At 42.2% G+C, this 22631-nt stretch overlaps 1 long non-coding RNA gene across 1 annotated transcript; it reads left to right on the plus strand.

Annotated features, from left to right (window-relative positions):
- The first annotated feature begins 978 nt into the window (after window positions 1-978).
- Window positions 979-7215, plus strand: LOC140741553 (uncharacterized). The gene is made up of 3 exons (XR_012102079.1): window positions 979-1031; window positions 1434-1520; window positions 7084-7215. It is a non-coding gene; the product is annotated as an uncharacterized lncRNA (long non-coding RNA).
- Window positions 7216-22631: the final 15416 nt, after the last annotated feature.

Genomic DNA, 22631 nt, shown 5'->3' on the forward strand with positions numbered 1-22631 from the left:
CTTTTACTCTCCCACCTCACATGGGAATCAGTAAGGCAATGGTTCTCAACGTGGGCCATGCCAGATTTCCTAGGAACCACAAGTAAAAAAAAAAGAAATCGGGGACCATAGGAGTTTCTGAATGGGCCATGATAAGTTTATAGTTTTAATTAAATATTACTAAAATATATAAATAAAAAAGCAATGAATATATTAACAAGGGGTGATTGATGAGTTTGTGGCCTAAGGTAGACCTAGCACATTTATTTTTCAACATAGTCACCTCCTACATTTACACACTTAGTCCAGCAATCGTGGAGCATACGGATCTTGGACCTCCAGAAAGTGTCCAAAGCATGGGTGATTGATAAGTTCGTCGCCTAAGGTAGAAGGAGATGAGTTGTACAGCTCTCATTACATGCACATGCAGTTCAACTCTTTGAGTGATTATGCAGAAAGTTTGAAGTTAATAACTCATCTCCTACCTTAGGCCACAAAATTATCAATCACCCCTGCTGTGGACACTTTCTGGAGGTCCAAGATCCGTATGCTCCACGACCGCTGGACTAAGTGTGTAAATGTAGGAAAGAACTATGTTGAAAAATAAATGTGCTAGGTTTTCTAAAATTGACTCCTTCTACCTTAGGTCATGAACTTATCAATCACACCTCATAATTTACTTGGAACCCTGAATGAAATTAATGGGAAAATATGCTGAGAGAGGCAGCAAACCAGCTTAGCCTGGGTGCGTGTGGTGGAGGGAAGAGGGGTTGTGCGGCCCATGAATCGCTATCTCTGCTCCTGTTTGACCATGCACAAATCACTGTTTACACCCCGTAGGACGGCCCCCTAAGCACCGCTCCACATCCACCCCCTATTCACAAACTGCAGATTGGATGTGGCTGTCTGGAGCAAGGCCAATCAGTGAGTATATAGGAGGAGGCTGGGTCTGTTTGCCTTCCACTGTGTGTTATGATATTTATAAAACGTGACATGAAGGCTGCAGTTACTGCAGTGGGGTCATCTGCCAGATACAGCTAAACTGCAGAAAGGTGAGAATGTGTGAAGTCTACCACTTAAAAAAAATACTGTCTAAAAAGCAAGCTTAATATTTACACGTATATTCACTACTGATTATTTTTCATGTGAGATTATAGTTATAATTAATTGACATTCATTAATTTTCTATAAAGGCTACTCACACAATTGTATTGTTACTGCTATAAGATACACACACACAAAGCAATATATATGTATTATAAAATTTAATGGCTTGTGCAACGGATGGTGGGAAGATACAGAGGATTCATTGTTCATTTAAAAATGCTGTGCCTTACATTTTTTTGCATACACTGTATCATCCATTTGCTTGCAAAAAATTGTGAGGACATTTGCACAACATCTTGCTGCGATAATAATGGCTGTCAACTTCTTCAAATCAAATGCACTTCAAGATTGTCTTTTTCAACAACTTTGTGAGGAAAGCAAAGAAGATTTTGAACAGCTATAAAAGCATACAGAGTTCCGATGGTTGTCAAAAGGTAATTATCTTCATCGCTTTGTTGCACTTTGAGATAGTATTTTAGCATTTCTAAGTGATATGCAGCTTGAAGAACAAATTCACACTGTTAAGTCTGACATATTTTACCTGTCAGATATATTTGAGACACTGAATTTATTGAACAGTTACAAGGAAAATCCTGCAATCTCATACCATGCAAATAGGCTATTATTACCACTTTCCTTGGAAAACTCAAACTTTTCAGAAGCAATATTGGACGTCACAAGTTTATGCAATTTTCTTCACTGGTCATGCTTAGAATAGACTTGCAAGATGATGATCTGATTGTATATCTGATCATTTGAAACAACTGTATGGAATTTCAGTTCAGAGACTTACTGGAGATGCATATTTCAGATTGGGTGGTGTGTCCATTTGGGGTGAATGTGAATGATGTTAACACCACATTGCAAGAATGTCTTATTGAGCTACAGTTATGTAACAGCTCAAGCAGAATTCAAACGTACCAAGCAAAATTTTTGGATAACTAGTGATATTCAAAATATCTTTCTACAGGTCTGGGAGAAAGCAAAGTCATTTTTAATTGAATTTTCCATCTCTTATCTAGTTGAATGCTGTTTTAATCGACCTCTTCAGTTGCTATCAAAAGCTCGTAACCGTCTTGATGTTGAGAAAAGAGGTGATCTTTGATTATCCTTAAACAACTTGCAACCAGATTCAAATCTCTCTAGCATTCAGAGCTTTGATATAATTTTATTTTTCATATACACCTGTAACATTATGTTTAACTTAATAATTCCTATAATCTGTTAGAACATAAATATTTCAATAGGTACATTTAATGTCAGAGAATGAATGCAAACATCCACGAAAACAGAGGAGTGCCCCAAAGAATGAATGACAGTTAAAACATTAGAACCCCAAATCCACCCCAGCTCTCCCCTCCCATGCGTAAGCAGTAGCAAAGCAACAATCTCCCTCCTCACCAGTAAAAAAGCATCAGCACTCCCCTCCGAGCCCTCAAGCATGAGCAAAGCATCAATAATGACACAGACTTGCCGTACCCCAAAGACTACTCGTTCACCTAGTAATTCGACATACCACGGGCTCTCTCTCTCCAGGGAAAAAGAGGTGTCTCCGTTTCAGAGCGAGCGGAAAGACATAACAAACAACTCACTGATTCACGACGTTAAAAGTCTGTTACGCCGCTTTTTCTGAGCTCTGTGCCCAGAGAGTCGGCACCAGAAAGGTCTCTAGATACACAGTCCCTGGCAGCTAACCTGCTGCTCCCGATGTTCTGTGTTCTCCCGCGGTGCCCCAGCTGAGACATGAATAATTCCTATAATCTGTTAGAACATAAATATTTCAATAGGTACATTTAATGTCAGAGAATGAATGCAAACATCCACGAAAACAGAGGAGTGCCCCAAAGAATGAATGACAGTTAAAACATTAGAACCCCAAATCCACCCCAGCTCTCCCCTCTCCAGACCCATGAAAATCCCTGAAGGCACGCTAATCTGCCAGGTCGTGTCCTTGGCATATCGAAAAGCGGTCGGTCGTGAGGCCCTGAGAGCGGGTCCCATTCCCACAAAGAACCGAAGTCAGAGTGTAACTCCAGGTCAGGGTCTTCAAAAGAACCTTGAAAAGGAAAAAAAGCGATATCAAAAATAGAAATAGAGCTGTTACCAAAGATGCAAGCAAGATGTTGCCATTTAGCACCACCATCGCTTCGCTCTGCCCCTGACTGTATATTAGAATCATTAGTACAGTTAACCAAAAAAAAACTTTAGCAACTAACCAAGATTATGGAGAGTGGGGTCCACAGAGGTAAATCAAAGTCAAAAGTGGGCCACGAGCAGAAAAATGTTTAGAACTACTGCATTAAGGCATCAACCTTTTGGTTTTTGAGGCCTTTAACCTTCTGATCCTCTAAGACACACCTCCTTGATCCCTGGATGGTTCCTAACCCCTTTGATCCCTAGAGTCTCTGGTCCAATAATTTCCCAAAGTGGATCCCAACACTGATACTTCATCCTGAACTTAAAATCTAATCACTGACTACATCACCTTCATTAATTCCCCTTCCCTAGGCCCTGTCTCCAACTAAATGAACGGATGAAGAGACTCAACCTGAAATGTTAACTGTTCATTTCCCTCTATAGATGCTACCTGACCTGCTGAATTCCTGTGTGATGTCCAATTGTCCAATTGAATGAATTTTGGTAGTGGAGTACAACAGAAAACAAGGATTCATTTCTAGGCAACAATGTATTAGGGAGAGTGGAGGCACTTCCACCCATGCTGACCTGATCTTCTGCTAGTCTTTTCTACCTGCACCCTGACCACAGCTGTCCATACCCCTCCCATTCCATGTATCTATCCAAACTTCTCTGAGATGTTAAAATTTATCTCGTGTCTACCACTTCCACTGGAAGCTTGTTCCATGCTTGCACCACTCTCTGAATGAAGAAGTTCCCCCTCAGATTCCTCTTGCACCCTAAACCTGTGACCTCTAATTCCTGTCTTACTCTTCACTGCTCTAGTCAAAAGTTGACCAGTTAAATTAAATTGGTAAATTTATTTATTATCGTCATGTACTGAGGTACATAGAAAAACATAATTTTGCATGCCATCCATACAGACCATTTCATTACAACAGTGCACTGAGGTAGAACAAGGTAAAGGGTGAGACCCTTCATCAGTTCATTTAGTTGGAGACAGCCTGGGGAAGGGGAATTAATGAAAGAGATATAGGTAAAACAATAACAATGTAGTATGAAGTATTACAGTTAGTGAGAAAGTGCATTGCAGTCAAATAACAAGGTACAATATCATAATGAGGTAGATTGTGAGGTCAAGAGTCCATCTTATTGTAGTAGGGGACTATTCAATAGTCTAACAATGACAGTCAAAGCTCCCATTAAATTTGGTGGTATGTGCTTTCAGGCTTTTGTATCTTCTGTCCACTGGGAGGGGGGAAAGAGAACGTTTGGGATGGGTGGGTCTTTGATTATACTGGCTGCTTTTCTGGGTTTGAGAAGTGTGGACACAGTACATGAAGGGGAGCCTGCTTTCTGTGATGTGCTGAGCTGTGTTCACAACTCTGCAGTTTCTTGCTGTTTTGGGCAGAGCAGTTGCCATTCCAAGCCATGGTGCATCCAGATAGGATATGCATGGTGCATTTATTAAAATTGCTGAGGTCTTTAGTCTCCAGAGGAAGTAGAGGCACTGGTGTACTTTCTTGGCGATGGCATCTATGCAGGTGGACCAGGGCAGACTATTGGTGCTGTTTACTTCGAGGAATTTGATGCCCTCAGCCCTCTTGACATCAACACCATTTATGTATCAATAGTGAACTTCATTCACTCCGGTGAAAGTTGATTTCTTCAACAGCCATCTGACTCAAAAATCAAACTCATGGCAAATTGACTGCCTTTTGTGACAACTGTGTCACTGAGAATATGTTGCAGAAGTTCTCAGAAGCAAGTGCAACTGCAGACCTATGTTTTCTTTTATCATCTACACATTAATGTGAACATGGGACAATGGCAGACTAGTTCAGATAGCCTATACAGAGTAATAATGTGTACATTCCATACCTCCCACCCTCCTCCCAGTGAGAAATCATTAGAAATGTAGGCCAATTAAGAGAAACATTTGGGAAATTCTCCTATGACCAACGCAGTGAGATTACCAGGCCTGATTAATGTTATAGAATACCTAGCCTTCATACTTGGGTAGCGGGATGGAAATACGTTTCTACCAGAGGAGATGTAAGATGCTCCGTCCCTCTGCTAACCTGAAGGTCACCCTTGGGCAAGGTGTAGCACCTGCTTAGCCCCCTCGATCAGGGTCACGTGAAGCCATTGGAGCAGGTGGTGCATATCACAAGTCCTGGTTATGTGTCAACTGATTCTGGGCAGACAGCCTCTGAAGAATATTGATAATGTCTGGGGTCACCCGTTTTGTAAAGACACTGCCCAGATGAAGGCAATGGCAAACCACTTCTGTAGAAAAATTCGCCCAAGAACAATCATGGTTATGGAAAGACCATGATCGCCCACGTCATATGACATGGCACATACTTATAATGACAAGCCTTCATGCATGGTGATATCTGCCACAGAAGGAGGTCCAGCTGCCCCATAGATCAACATTCACCAAACAAGCCTGTTGTTTGGACCATGAGTCCTTGAACTTCTGGGAAAGGAAGTCTGTCTGATATACATTTTAGTTCTGCCCTTAAGGTTCCTGTCTCCATGACATCTGGCCTTTCTCACCCAATCTATTGAAATAATTGGAAATATGTTAGCTATTCTCAATACTTAATCAAACTGCCTCCAATTCTAGCTCCTGTAAAGCGTAGAGGTCCAGTTCCTTGTGCCAACATGGGGAACGGCAGTGTTTTCAACAAAAAATATGCTGCCCTCTGGGTACAGGGCTATGGTGGGAAACTTTGTCACATGGTGTGAGCAGAATCATCTGCAGCTTAATGTGAAAAGACTAAGGAGCTGGTGGTGGACCTGAGGAGGGCTAAGGCACCGATGACCCCTGTTTCCATCCAAGGAGTCAATGTGGACATGGTGGAGGATTACAAATACCTGGGGATAACGAATTGACAATAAACTGGACTGGTCAAAGAACACTGAGGCTCTCTACAAGAAGGGTCAGAGCCATCTCTATTTCCTGAGGAGACCGAGGTCCTTTAACATCTGCTGGACAATGCTGAGGATGTTCTATGAGGCTGTGGCGGCCAGTGCTATCATGTTTGCTGTTGTGTGTTGGGGCAGCAGGCTGAGGGTAGCAGACACCAATAGAATCAACAAACTCATTCATAAGGCCAGTGATGTTGTGGGGGTGGAACTGGACTCTGACGGTGGTGTCTGAAAAGAGGATGCTGTCCAAGTTGCATGCCATCTTGGACAATGACTCCCATCCACTCCATAATGTACTGGTTAGGCACAGGAGTACATTCAGCCAGAGACTCATTCCACCGAGATGTAATACTGAGCGTCATAGGAAGTCATTCCTGCCTGTGGCCATCAAACTTTACAACTCCTCCCTCGGAGTGTCAGACACCCTGAGCCAATAGGCTGGTCCTGGACTTATTTCCACTTGGCATGATTAACTTATTATTATTTAATTATTTATGGTTTTATATTGTTATATTTCTTCACTATTCTTGGTTGGCGCAGCTGTAACGAAACCCAATTTCCCTTGGGATCAATAAAGTATGTCTGTCTGTCTGTCAGTCTGTGTGAAGCCTTAGCAAAGGAAGGCGCTGAACCCAGGCAATCAATTCTATCCAAACTTTATGTATCTAAAGATCTGAAACTTCAATTCAATGTTTCCCTGTTTAGAGTTTTGATTTGACTTTAAGCCTTGATTACATTTCCTGCATAGGGCAAAATAACAATTTTTACTCTCAGCTGACATATTCATCTACATTAATTTACAGTTAATAAATTAACCCCAAAATTACTTGTGAATAACAGAGTCTAACCTCCTATCATTGAATGTGTGAAGTGTACAGCACAATCAATTTTTAGAGACGGACCAAATTTGTTTTCATTTTGCAGATTATTGAGGGACAAACTTTCCGCCAGTTTGGAGCCAAAGCTCTACGATCAGTGGATGCCATCACCTGGCCAGAAGTGGAAGTTCAGATTTATTGTGAAGTTTGGTTTCGTTTTGGGAAATGTGAAATAAATGAAACATAGAAAACCTACAGCAGAATATAGGCCCTTCGGCCCACAGAGTTGTGCCAAACATGTCCCTACCTTAGACATGTACCTCTATTTTTCTAAGCTCCATGTACCTATCCAAAAGTCTCTTAAAAGACCCTATCGTATCCGCCTCCACCACCATTGCCGGCAGCCCATTCCACACACTCACCACTCTCTGAGTAAAAAACTTACCCCAGACATCTCCTCTGAACCTACTCTCCAGCACCTTAAACCTGTGTCCTCTTATGGCAACCATTTCATCCCTGGGAAAAAGCTTCTGACTATCCACACGATCAATGCCTCTCATCATCTTGTACACCTCTATCAGGTCACCTCTCATCCTCCGTCGCTCCAAGGAGAATAGGCCGAGTTCATTCAACCTGCTTTCATAAGGCATGCTCCCCAATCCAGGCAACATCCTTGTAAATCTCCTCTGCACCCTTTAACTGGCTTCCACATCCTTCCTGTAGTGAGGTGACCAGAACTGAGCACAGTTCTCCAAGTGAGGTCTGACCAGGGTCCTATATAGCTGCAACATTACTCTCGGCTCCTAAATTCAATTCCACGATTGACAAAGGCCAATACACTGTACGCCTTCTTAACCACAGAGTCAACGTGCGCAGCTGCTTTGAGTGTCCTATGGACTCAGACCCCAAGATCCCTCTGTTCCTCCACACTGCCAAGAGTCTTACCATTAATACTATATTCTGCCATCATATTTGACCTACCAAAATGTGCCACCTCACACTTGTATGAATCAGAATTAGGTTTAAAATCACTGGCATATGTCGTGAAATTTGTTTTTCAAATTATAAATTACAATAGGGAATATATATAAAAAATTAAATTTACTGTAAGTGGTGCTAAAAGAGAAGGAAAAATATTGATATAGTGTTCATGGGTTCAATGTCCAGTCAGAAATCTAATGGTGAAGAGGAAGAAGCTGTTCCTAAAATGCTGAGTGTGTGCCTTCAGGCTCTTGTTCCTCCTCCTCAATGACAGCAATGAGAACAGGGCCTGTCCTGGATGGTGGGAGTTCTTAATGATAGATGCCCCCTTCTTGAGACATCTCCTTTTGAAGGTGTCCTGGAGACTGGAGAGGCTTTACCCATGGTAAAGCTGGCTGAGTTTACAACTTTCAATGTTGTTCGTCCATACCTCTTTAAATCATGTGCCAATTGTGGGTGAAATTTGGCTTGCTAAGCACCTTAATCGCATTTCACAGTGTGTAATTTAATCAATGAGTAATGGTTAAATGAAAGTTGCCTTCGAGTACACACCAACAAAGCTGAGAAGCTATAATGAAAGTGAATGTTTTGATTAAGGTTTTTCAATTCGAAGCATTAACCATATTGTTCTTTCTGCAAATGGTGCCCAAGACTATAAGATATAGGAGCAGAATTAGGCCATTTGGCCTATTGAGTCTGCTTCTCCATTTCATCATGGCTAATCCATTTTTCCTCTCAGGCCAAATCTCCTCCCTACTCTCCATATCCCTTCATAGCCTGACCAATCACGAATCTATCAAACTCTACCTTAAATGTACATAAAGACTTGGCCTCCATGGCTGCTGATGGCATCGAATTCCACTGATTCACCACTCTCTAGCTATAGAAATCCCTCTTCATCTCTGTTCTAAAAGCACACTCCTCTATTCTGAGGCTGTATCCTCTGGTTGTAGACTCTCCTACCACAGAAAACATCCTCACCACATCCACTCTATCAAGGACTTTCACCATTCGATAGGTTTCAATTCGGTCACCTCTCATTCTTCTGAATTCTAGTGAATACAGGCCCCAAGCCGTCAAATAAGTTTCATACAACAAGCCATTCAATCCTGGAATCATTTTCATGAACCTCGTTTGAACCTTCTCCAGTTTCAACACATCCTTTCTAAGATAAGGGGCCCAAAACTGCTCACAGTACTCCAAGTGACGCCTCACCAGTGCTTTATAAAGTTTTGACATTATATCCTTATTTTATATTCTAGTCCTCTTGAAATGAATGCTAATATTGCATTTGCTTTCCTTATCCAGACCAACCTGCAAATTAACCTTTAGGGAATCCAATACAAGGACTCCTAAGTCCCTTTGCACCTCAGATTTTTTAATTTTCTCTCCATTTAGAAAATAGTCAACCCGTTCTTTTATTCTACCAAAGTGCATGACCATACACTTCCTGGCACTGTATTCCATCTGCTATTTCTTTGCCCATTCTCCTAATCTGTCTAAGTCCTTCTATAGCCTCTCTACTTCCTCAAAACTACTTGCCCCTCCAGCTATCTTCGTGTCATCTGCAAACTTGGCAAAAAAGCCATCAACGCTATCATATAAATCATTGACATATAACGTAAAGAGAATCGGTCGTGCCACAGACCGCTGTGGAACACCACTAGTCACTGGCAGCCAACCAGAAAAGGCTCCCTTTGTTCCTCTTTGCCTCCTGCCAATCAGCCACTGCTTTATGTATGCTAGAATTTTTCCTGTAATACCATGGGTTCGTAGCTTATTAAGCAGCCCCATGTGTGGCACCTTGTCAAAGGCTTTCTGAAAATGCAAGTATACAACATCACCTAATTCTCTTTTGACTATCCTTCTTGTAATTTCTTCAAAGTAATTCAACAGATTTGTCAGGCAAGATTTTCCCTTGAGGAAACCATGCTGACTACAGCCTATTATATCATGTGCCTCCAAGTACCCTGAAACCACATCCTTAATAATTGACTCCAGCATCTTCCCAGACACTGAGGTCAGACTATTGGCCTATAATTTATTTTCTTCTCCCTCTCTCCCTTCTTGAAGAGCAGAGTGACATTAGCAATTTTCTAGTCTTCCGGAACCATTCCAAAATCTAGTGATTCATGAAAGATCATGATTAATGCCTACACATTCTCCTCAGCCACCTCTTTCAAAACCCTGTGGTGTAGACCATCTGGTCCAGGTGATCTAACTACCTTCAGACCTTTCAGTTTCCCAAGCACCTTCTCCTGTGTCATGGCAACTTCACTCACTTCTGCCCCCTGACACTCTCAAACTTCTGGCATACTGCTTATCTCTTCCACAGTGAAGACCGATGCAAAGTACTTATTCAGTTTGTCTGTCATTTACTTGTTCCCCATTCCTGCCTCTCCAGCATTATTTTCTAAGGGTCCAATATCTACTCTCACTTCACTTTTACACTTTATATATCTGAAGAAACTTTAGGTATCTTCTTTAATATTACTGGCTGGCTTACCTTGATGTTCCATCTTCCCCTCTTTATGACTTTTTTAGTTGCCTTCTGTTGGTTTTTAAAAGTTTCCCAATCCTCTAACTTCCTACTAATTCTTGCTCTATTATGTGCCTTCTCTTTGGCTTTTATGTTGGCTTTGATTTCCCATATCAGCCACAGCTGTATCACCTTTAGAAAACTACTTTGTGATGTATCTATCCAGTGCCTTCCAAATTGCTCCCAGAAATTCCATCCATCGCTGCTCTGTTGTCACTCCTCTTCACAGCTCCCTCCAATCAATCAGCTCCTCCCTCATGCCTCTAGTTCCTTTTACTCCAATTTAATACTGATACGTTTGACTTTAGCCCCTCCTTCTCAAATTGCAGGATGAATTTTATCACTATGATCAGTGGCCCCTACGGGTTCTTTTACCCTAAGCTCTGTAATCAATTCATTGCACAACACCCAATCCAGAATAGCTGATCCCCTCGTGGGCTCAACCACAACCCGCTCTAAAGAACCAACTTGTAAGTATACTACAAATTTCCCCTCTTAAGATCCAGCACCAACTTGATTTTCCCAATATGCCTGCATGTTGAAATCCCCTATGACTATCATAACATTGCTCTCTTGACAAGGCTTTTCTATCTCCCATTGTAATTTGTAGCCCACATCCTGGCTACTGTTTGGAAGCCTGTATATAGCTCCCTTCAGGGTCTTTTTACCCTTACAGCTTCTTAACTCTACATCTTCTGATCCTATGCCGTATGTCACTTCTTTCTAATGATTTAATTTCATTTTTTACTAGCAGAGCCACAGCACCTCCTCTACTTTCCTGCCTGTCCTTTTGATACAATGTGTATCCTTGGATGCTAAGCAACTTGCTATGATCTTCCCTCAGCCACAACTCAGTGATGCCCACAATGTCATACATGCCAATCTCTAACTGCACTACAAGATCATCTACCTTATTCCGTATACTGCTGACTGTTATCAGCCTCTCCTTACTAGCAGCTTCATTACACACTGCCTCTGTTCGTAAACCAACTTCCCCATTCTCAGCCCTGTCACTCCTGTTCCCATCCTCCTGCCAAATTAGTTTAAACCCTCCCAGACAACTCTAACAAACCTGCCCACAAGAATATTGGTCCCCCTTGGATTCAGGTGTAATCTGTTCCTTTTGTACAGGTCATAAGAGTTTGTAAGGCCCAGAAGAGATCCCAATGATCCAGAAATCAGAACCCCTGCCCCCTGCACCAGTTCTTCAGCCACACATTTATCTGCCAAATACGCCTCTTCTTGCCCTCACTGGTGTGTGGCACAGGCAGAAATCCAGAAATTACTACCCTGGAGGTCCTGTTTCTCAGCTTTCTACCTAGCTCCCTAGAGTCTCTCTTCAGGACCTCCTCACCTTTCCTACCCATGTCATTGGTGCCAATGTGTGCCAAGACTTCTGGCTGGTCACCCTCCCACTTTAGAATGTCATTGATCTGATCCGAGACATCTCTGACCCTGGCACCTGGGAGCCAACATACCATCTGGGTGACTCGCACCCACAGAATCTTGTCTCTACTCCTCTGACTATGGATCTCCTATCACTACTTCAGTCCTCTTTACTTCTCTTTTCTTCTGAGCCACAGTGCCAGACTCAGTGCCAGAGATCTAGTCACTACGGCTCTCTCCCAGTAGGTTGTCTCCCTCAACAGTATCTAAAGTAGCACACTTTTAACTGGGGGAATAGCCACAAGGATACTCTGTACTAGCTGCCTATTTCCCTTCCTTCTGACAGTCACACAGTTACTTGCCTCCTGCAACCTAGAAGAGACTACTTCCCTGTAGCTCCTATCACTTCCTCAGTCTCCCATAAGAGCCAAAGGTCATCAAGCTGCAGCTCCAGTTCCTTAACATGTTCTCTGAAGAGATGCAGCTCAGTGCACCTGGTGTGGATGTGGTCATTAGGGAGGCTGTAGGTCTTCCAAAATTCCCACGTCTTACTCAAAGAACATAACACTCCCTGGAGCCAATCTCACTGCTCTAACTGTGCCCTAACAGATAAGGAATGAAGAGCAAAGAAGAAGAAGAAACGTTTCAGATACTTACCTCACCCAAGTGTAATAAACCAAAGCCTCCCCACTCTAACACTGTCCCGCTCCAACAATGGCTGCTCCACTTGTCCCTGCCTTATTTTTAATTGCCTTGCAAATAAATCCCATTCACTAATTAGCTGTAGTTCAAACTCCAAAAACTGCCACGAAGTGCTGCTTTTCCAAATCTTCAAATGTAGTCCTGCGTGAAATCACCTCTTCTTCTCATGCTCCCATTCACTGATTGTCCATACTTTTCTAAGGCAAGGAGACCTATGCTGTATACAGTACTCCAGGTTTCACCAAGACCCTGTATAATTATATCAAAAATATCCTTGCTCATATACTTAATACCCTTTTCAATAAAGATCAACCTACCATATAACATCTAAATTTCTTGCTGCAGCTTCTTACAGGTTAATAGGCAGCTCATCTACAACTATTCACTCACTCCACCACCGACATAAAGAGGAGCAGTTTATAACATGCAAAATATGCTGCAACAATGTACCAAGACCCTTCAGATACGTATAACTTTCTCCAGAAGAACTCAGCCTCAGACTTTGTTACAATCTTGATCCAACCATAGGACATACAGTCTGATTTTGAGAGGTGAAGTGACAGTAACTACCCATGACATCAGGGCTACATTTGACTGAGGGTGATATTAAGGCATCCTTGTAAAGCTAAGGATAAACACCCCAATGCTTGAAGTTGTTTGAAGATGTTTGAAGTTGTTTAAAGTCAATCATTCTAGCTTCAAGAATTCATTGCAGGAGTTCCTTGGATAAATGTTCTCAGTCCAACCATTTCAGTTGTTTCACCAAAGACTTCCATCATAAAATCAGACTGGCGTTATTTGTTAATAGTTGTATGAAGCTTAGTTGCACATATATCAAACTATTTACAAGATCGACACAATATTGTTGCAAGGAAGTAACATACAAGTAGCACAGTTACTAGGCAATGACCTACTCCAGTAAAAGAGTATAATTTACTACCCTTAACATACTATTTTTGAGTCCCTACCATCAACATCCTGAAGGGTGGGTGGTCTCTGTTGACCAGTCACTCAACTAGGGCGGCCACATGAATACTGTGGCAACAAGAACGTCAGTTTTGGCATTCTGCAATGATTTTCAGCCATCTCTAAATCAAGCTTTTGATCGAACCCTCTCCACGTGTGCAGGTGAGTGTGGCATCAACACGTAATTATTTCTTCAACATCAGGAACAAAGTAGTTCATGTGAAGAAGCATAGGAAATAGTGGAGTGACCTTATAAAATCATGGGGGGCATAGGCAGAGTGAATGCACACAAGCCAAGTAGGTAAGTTTATTTCTTATTTCTTTTGTCATATGCAACTCTTGCAAGAATAGTGGGTATGTCTGCAGGACCCCACTGTTCTGTTCTGGGTGTCAGATGTGAGATACCAGATTGATTCCTGGGATGGCAGGACTTTCATATGAAGAAAGACTGGATCGTCTAGGCTTATACTCACTGGAATTTAGAAGATTGAGGGGGGATCTTATTGAAACGTATAAAATTCTAAAGGGATTGGACAGGCTAGATGCAGGAAGATTGTTTCCGATGTTGGGGAAGTCCAGAACGAGGAGTCACAGTTTAAGGATAAAGGGGAAGCCTTTTAGGACTGAGATGAGGAAAAACTTCTTCACACAGAGAGTGGTGAATCTATGGAATTCTCTGCCACAGGAAACAGTTGAGGCCGGTTCATTGGCTATATTTAAGAGGAAGTTAGATATGGCCCTTGTGGCTAAAGGGATCAGGGGGTATGGAGGGAAAGCAGGTACAGGATTCTGAGTTGGATGATCAGCCATGATCATACTGAATGGCGGTGCAGGCTCGAAGGGCTGAATGGCCTTCTCCTGCACCTATTTTCTATGTTTCTATGATTTCCAGAAGACTTCCAGCCTCCCCAATGGCCACATCTGCACCAGGTGCATTGAGATGCAGCTCCTTAGAGACTGTGTTAGGGAACTGGAGCTTCAGCTCGATGACCTTCGGCTTGTTAGGGAAAGTGAAGCAGTGATAGACAGCAGCTACAGGGTAATGGTCACCCCAAGGCTACAGGAGACAGATAAATGGGTGACTGTCCGGAGAGGGAAGGGAGAACATCTGATAATGGAGAACACCCCTATGGCCATCTCCCTCAACAGAAAGTACTCCATTTTGAGCATTGTTGGTTGGGGGAGGGGGTGACCTAACTTGGGGACGGAAAAGCGGCTGTGCCTCTGGCACTGAGTCTGGTCCTGTGGCTCAGAAGGTAAGGAATTGAAGAGGATGGAAGCAGTAATAGGGGACTCTGTAGTTAAGGGAACAGATAGTTGATTCTGTGGACATGAGAAAGAAACACAGGTGGTAGTTTTCCTCCCAGGTGCCAGGGTCCGCAATGTTTCTGAATGTGTCCACAATATCTTGAAACGGGATGATGAACAGCCAGAGGTTGTGGTACATATTGGTACCAACGACATAGGTAGAAAAAGGGAGGAGGCACTGAAAATAGAATACAGGGAGTTAGGAAGGAAGCTGAAAAGCAGGACCTCAAGGTAGTAATCTCGGGATTGCTGCCTCTGCCACATGACAGTGAGGACTGGAATAGAATGAGGTGGCAGATAAATGCGTGGCTGAAGAATTGGAGCAGAGAGCAGGGATTCAAATTTCTGGATCATTGAGACCTCTTCTGTAAAGGTGTGACCAGTACAAAAGGGAAGGGTTGCACTTGAATCCAAGGGGGGCCAATATCCTTGAAGGCAAATTTAGTAGAGCTGTTGGGAGTGGTTTAAACTAATATGGCAGGAGGATGGGGACCAGTGTGATAGAGCTGAGGATGAGCCAGCAGGCTTACAAGTAGATGATGGGTGTAACATGAATGTAAGGAACAACAAGCCAATGATTGGGTATGAATGCAGACAGGGCAAAGAGTGAAATTATACCACAGAGGCAAAATTTCAAAAGAGTGAAGAATGCAGGACTGAAGGTGCTGTCTTCAAATGCACGTAGTGTTCAGAATAAGATGAATGAACTCATGCCGCAATTAGAGATTGGTCAGTATGACGTTGTGGACATCACTGAGTCGTGGCTTAAAATAAGTCATAGTTGGGAGTTTAACATCAAAGTATCAAAAGGACAGGCAAGGATTAGAGAGGAATACTGGCAGGGATGACAGCAGAGCAGAGATGGCTGAAGTTTCTGGGAATAGTTCACAAGGCACAGGATAAATATGTCCCTCAGAAGAAGTAGTTCTCAAATGGCAGTGGTAGGCAACTGGGGCTGACAAGGGAAGTTGCGGACTGCATAAAAGTCAAATACAGGGCATATAAGGTAGCAAAGTGAGTGGGAAGTTTTTAAAATCTAGCAGAAAGTCAACTAAAAAAGCTCTAAGAAGGGAAAAGACAAAATATGAGGGCAAACTAGACAATAATATAATTTGCATTTGTTTTCACTGTGGAAGACACTAGCGGTATGCCACAGGTCTGTGAGTGTCAGGGAGCAGGAGTGAGTGTCATTGCTATTACAAAGGAAAAAGTGCTGGGCAAACTCAAAGTTCTTGAGGTGGGTAATTCACCTGGAACAGATGGACTACATCCCAGTGTCCTGAGAGAGGTTGCTGAAGAGATAGTGGATGCATTGGTCATGATCTTTCAAGGATCACTTGATTCTGGTATGGTCCCAGAGGACTGAAATATTGCAAATGTCACTCTGCCCTTCAAGAAGGGAGAAAGGCAGAAGAACGGAAATCATAGGCCAGTTAGCCTGACCTCAGTGGTTGGGACAGTGCTGGAGTCCATTATACGGGATGATGTTTCGGAGTACTTGGAGACTAATGATAAAATAAGTCAAAATCAGCATGGTTTCTGTCAAGGGAAATCTTGCCTGACAAATCTGTTAGAGTTCTTCAAGGAAGTAACAAGCAAGGTGGACAAAGGAGAGGCAGTGGATGTCACTAATTTGGATTTTAGACAACATTTGATAAGGTGCCACATTTGAGGCTGCTTAACAAGATAACATCCCATGGTATTACAGGAAAGATACTGGCATGGATAGAGGAATGGCTGACAGGCAGAAGCTGGCAAATGGAAATACAGGGGGACTTTTCTGCTTGGCTGCTAGTGACTAGTGGTGTTTCTGAGGGTTCAGTATTGGGACCACAACTTTTCACATTATCAGTAATTTAGATAATGGAATTGATAGCTTTGTGGCAAAGTTTGTGGATGACATGAAGATAGGTGGAGGAAGCAATGCAATTGCAGCAGGACTTAGACAAATTGGAAGAATGGGCAAACCGTGGCAGATGGAATACAGTCTTAGGAAATGTATGATAATGCATTTTGGTAAAGGAACAATAGTGAGGACTATTATCTAAATGGGGAGAAGGTTCAAACATCAGAGGTGCAAAGGGAATTGGGAGTCCTTGTGGCAAGGCTCCCAGAAGGTTAATTTACAGGTTGAGTCAGTGGTAAAGAAGGCAAATGCAATGTTGGTATTTATTTCAAGGGGAATAGAATATAAAAGCAAGGAGATAATGCTGAGGCTTTGTAAGACACTGGTCAGGCTGCACTTGGAGTATTGTCAACAGTTTTGGGCTCCATATCTCAGAAAGGATGTGTTGCCATGGGAGAGAGTCCAGAGGAGTTTCACAAAGATGATTCTGGGAATGAAGGGATTAACATATGAGGAGCGTTTTTGGGCCTGTACTCACTGGAATTTAGAAGAATGCAGGGGGATCTCATCGAAACCTGCCAAATGTTGGAAGGACAAGATAAGGTGGATGTGCAGAGGATGTTTCCTATGGTGGAGGTATCCAGAACTAGAGGGTACAACCTCAAAATTGAGGGGACCCTTGAAACAGAGGTAAGGAGGAATTTTTTTAGCCAGAAAGCAGTGAATCTGTGGAATGCTCTGCCACATGCAGCTGTAGTGGCCAAGACCGTGGGTATACTTAAAGTGAAAATTGATAGCTTCCTGAATGGTCAGGGCATCAACAGTTATGGCGAGAAGGCAGGTGTATGGAACTGAGTGGGATCTGGGATCAGCCATGATGGAATAGCAAAGCAGACTTACTCGATGGGCTGAATGGCCTAATACTACTTCTTTGTCTTATGGTATTATGGTATTTTCCCAGGGAAAGAGAAACAAGAACTGAAGCATTTAACATGAGAGAGGAAAGATTTAAAAGGGACCTGACGGCCAATTTTTTCATGCAAAGGGTGGTGTGTATATGAAGTGAAGTGGTGGATGATGTGGTTGAGGCAGGTTCAATAACAACATTAAAAAAAAATTGGATATGTGCATGCATAGGATAAAAATCAGAGGGATGTGGGCCAAACACTGGCAAATGGGACTATCTTTGATGAGAATCTTGGTCAGCGTGGACAGGTTAGGTTGAAAGGGCTGATTCCATGCTGTAGGACTGTATGACTATCTGACATTCCTTCTACTACTTTAAACATTTATTTCCTGCACCACCAGTACAGCATACAGTAGCTGCAGAGAGTACAGTGTACAAATTACACTCCTGTTACCTACTTGGAACCTCTCCAGCCTATGAGCTCTGCTACCAAAAAGATCGAGTGCGTGGCCACACCACAATATGCAAGCTGGCCTCCAACTCACTGAGCACATAGAGTGCGTAACCTGTCCACACATTGAAACCGCTCCATGGTTACCCCTGAAAGTGTATCCTCTTTTGATATTGAAGTGGACATGTTCATTCCTTGGATTTTTGAGGGATTACAAATCACACTAGGGGGGAGGGGTGGGGTGGGGGTGACTCAAGTCAGTCCTTACAAGGGTTTGAAAAAGTCTGCTGATTTTTGTTGTTCTCTACTTTGCAACACTGCACGCAGGAAGTGAAAGAGGAGGCATGTGTTGGAACACAGAAGGTACATGTGGTGATTTCCATTGCTTCATTTTTTCTCTTTTTTATCAATTCTTATTTTCATGAGGGAATCATGACATGTAAATTAGAACAGGGAAGTAAAGTAAAGATGTAAGATTAGTCATGAATTTGTTGAACAACTGGAACTGTGTCAATGGATTTCCAATGTCTTGTGTTGTTATTTTTGCTTTTTCATTACAAACAATTTGTATGCTGATATGATGGTTTATTTTGTTTTCTGTCTCTGCTGATGTAGAGAAATTAATACTGTAGAGATTGGCCTCACTTTGAACTTACAAGGTTAATGAGTGGCATTTTTTTGGTCATGCAAGCACCCAACAATTTTTTCAAAATCTTTATCAGTCAGTTTTGGAATCTCTAAAGCAAGCTATTGAGTAATTTACCTGAGTATTTGTCTGATATAAATCTACACTCTTTCACAAAATGAATTGTGGCTTTAAGCCCAAGAAATAAAAAGCACAAGTGGGACAATAACCACAATTTAGGTTCCTAGAACGAAATATGAAAAAATGCAACATTTAATTCACCAAGTTGCAGCTGTTATACTTCCCAATGCTTGACCAACCAAGGTCCCAACCTTTAATATTATTCATAGCCAAGTCAAAAGACTACAGGACCACCATCAGCTCTGGCTCTAAGGCTGTGCCAGTACTAAAGTACCAACATCATAAAACAATAATTTTTCAGAATATAGGGATTGAACTGTTTTATTTCTTCTGGTGAAGGCATTTCCACAGTATAGTTGGGTAGAAACATTTATGATTGGACCCAGTGTAGATGAAGGAACAAAGATATACAGTAATTCCAATGCAGGATGATGTCTGATGTAGAGGGGAACATAATAGGGATAGTGTTGCCAGTTCTGGTTGTCTTTGCTTTAGTTTGAAGGTGCTTTTAGCGTTGCTCATTAGCCACAGTGATCAAGGAAGTGAATGTTCAGATTAGAAGGTGGGGTACAATTATAATACCACAGGACTAGAAGATATAGGAGTAGAAGTAGGCCATTTGGCCCATCGAGTCTGCTCCGCCATTCAATCATGGGCTGATCCAATTCTTCCAGTCATCCCCACTCACCTGCTTTCACCCCATACCCTTTGATGCCCTGGTTAATCAAGAACCTATCTATCTCTGCCTTAAATACACCCAATGACTTGGCTACAGCTGCTTGTGGCAACAAATTCCACAGATTTACCACCCTCTGACTAATCTCAGATCTCCCCATCTCAGTTCTAAAAGGACGTTCTTCAATCCTGAAGTTGTGCCATCTTGTCCTAGAATCCCCTACCATGGGAATTAACTTTGCCATATCTAATCTGTTCAGGCCTTTTAACATTCAGAATGTTTCTGTGAGATCCCTCCTCATTCTCCTGAACTCCAGGGAATACAGCCCAAGATGTTCCTTATACGGTAACCCTTTCATTCCTGGAATCATTCTCGTGAATCTTCTCTGAACCCTCTCCAATGACATTATATCCTTTCTAAAATAAGGAGCTCAAAACTGCACACAGTACTCCAAGTGTGGTCTCACAAGTGCCTTTCTAGAGCCTCAACATCACATCCCTGCTCTTATATTCTACACCTCTAGAAATGAATGCCAACATTGCATTTGCCTTCTTCACAACTGACTCAGCCTGGAGGATAACCTTTAGGGTATCTTGCACAAGGACTCCCAAGTCCCTTTGCATCTCTGCATTTTGAATTATCTCCCTATCTAAATAATCATCTGCCCATTTATTCCTTCCACCAAAGTGCATGACATAAACATTCCAACATTTTACTTAATTTACCACTTCTTTGCCCATTCCCCTAAACTATCTAAGTCTCTCTGTTTCCTCAACACTGCTCGCTCCTCCACCTATCTTTGTATCATTAGCAAATTTAGCCACAAATCCATTAATCCCATAGTCCAAATTATTGACACACATCATAAAAAGCAACGGTTCCAACACTGACCACTGTGGAACTCCACTGGTAACCAGCAGCCAGCCAGAATAGGATCCCTTTATTCCCACTCAGTTTTCTGCTGACCAGCCAATGCTCCACCCATGCTAGTAACTTCCCTGTAATTCCATGGGCTCTTATCTTGCTAAGCAGCCTCATGTGTGGCATCTTGTCAAAGGCCTTCTGAAAATCCAAGTACACCACATCTACTACATCTCCTTTGTCTACCCTGCTTGTAATTTCCTCAAAGAATTGCAGTAGGTTTGTCAGGCAGGAATTTCCTTTCAGGAAACCATGCTGGCGTTGACATGTGCCTCTAGGTATGCCATAGTCTCATCCCTACCAATCAATTCCAACAACTTCCCAACCACTGATGTCAGGCTAACAGGTCTATAGTTTCCTTTCTGCTGCCTCCCACCCTTCTTAAATAGCAGAGTGACATTTGCAATTTTCTAGTCATCCGGTACAATGCCAGAATCTATCAATTCTTGGAAGATCATTGTTAATGCCTCTGCAATCTCTCCAGCTACTTCCTTCAGAACCCAAGGGTGCATTCCATCAGGTCCAGGAGATTCATCCACCCTCAGACCATTAAGCTTCCTGAGCACCTTCTCAATCATCATTTTCACTGCACAAACTTCACTTCCCTGACACTCTTAAATGTCCAGTATACTGCAGATGTCTTCCACTGTGAAGACTGATGCAAAATATGCATTCAGTTCCTCTGCCATTTCTGCATCTCTCATTACAATATCTCCAGCATCATTTTGTATTGATCCTATATCTACCCTCGACTGCCTTTTACCACTTACATATAAAAGCTTCTAGTATCATCTTTAATATTAGTTGCAGCTTCCTCTCATAATTCATCTTTTCCTTCTGAATGACCTTCTTAGTTTCCTTCTGCAAGTTTTTAAAAGCTCCCCAATCCTCCATCTTCCCACTAGCTTTGGCTTCCTCGTATGCCCTCTCTTTTCCTTTTACTTTGGCTCTGACTTCACTTGTCAGCCATGGTAGTGTCCTTCTTCCCTTTGAAAATTTCTTCTTATTTGGAATATATCTGTCTCGTACTTCCCTCATTTTTTGCAGAAACTCCAGCCATTGCTGCTGTGCTGTCTTTCCTGCAAATGTCCCTTTCCAGTCAACTTCAGCCAGTTCTCCTCTCATGTCATTGTAATTTCCTTTATTCCACTGAAATACCGACACACTGGATTTTATTTTTTCCCTCTCAAATTTCAATGTGAATTCGATCATATTGTGATCACTGTTTCCCAATGTTTCCTTATCCTTAAGCTCTCTTATCACTTCGGGATCATTGCACAACACCCAATCCAGCACAGCCGATTCCCTAGTGGGCTCCACAACAAGCTGTTCTAAAAAGCCATCCCTTAGACATTCTACAAATTCTCTCTCTTGAGGTCCAGTTCTGAGCTGGTTTTCCCAATCCACTTTCATGTTAAAATCCCCAACAATTATCATGACCTTGCCTTTCTGACACACCATTTCTATCTCCTGCTGTAATTTGCAATCCACATCCCAACTGCTGTTTGGAGACCTGTATACAACTACCATTGGGATCCTTTTATCCTTGCCATTTCTTAACTCAACCCATAGAGACTCTACACCTTCCAATCCTATTTCATCTCTTTCCAGTGATTTCATATACACAGAGCCACAATTATGTGGATGTTTTGTCCCAGTAAGTGTCAAAGTTCTGGAATATTGTTAGAGCCGACCTCATCTGGGCCAGCAGAGAGTATTTTGTTTCATTCCAGAGTTGTGATTTGTGACATCTCTGAAGATCTATCTTGGGCCCAACATATTAATGCATTTAGAAAGAACAGTGCCTTCTTTTACTAGGAGTTTGAGGAGACTTGGTATGTCACCAAAGACTCATGCAAATTTTTAAAGATGTATCATGGTGAGCATTCTAACTGGTTACTTATCATCCTGAATGTTATGTATTTTTGTCTGCTGATGGGAAGGGGCTGCTTCATTTTGTTTGTGAGGAGTTGTAAAGAGAACGAATCAATGAGGCAGATCTTGGATGGCCATGCCTGCCTTGGAACGCTGGCAATATTTGAAATGTTTGATCAACAGTCACTTTACATGGGAATCTCTCAGAATGTAACGAAGCAATTATTTGAGGCATCAGACAGTTTTGTGAGCTGTCTAATTCTACACTTTGTGGCTACTTTATTGGATACACCTGTACGCCTGCTGATAATGCAAATATCTAATCAGCCA

The sequence above is a fragment of the Hemitrygon akajei genome, chromosome 18 (genome assembly GCF_048418815.1).
Source record: "Hemitrygon akajei chromosome 18, sHemAka1.3, whole genome shotgun sequence".
NCBI classification, from domain to species: domain Eukaryota; kingdom Metazoa; phylum Chordata; class Chondrichthyes; order Myliobatiformes; family Dasyatidae; genus Hemitrygon; species Hemitrygon akajei.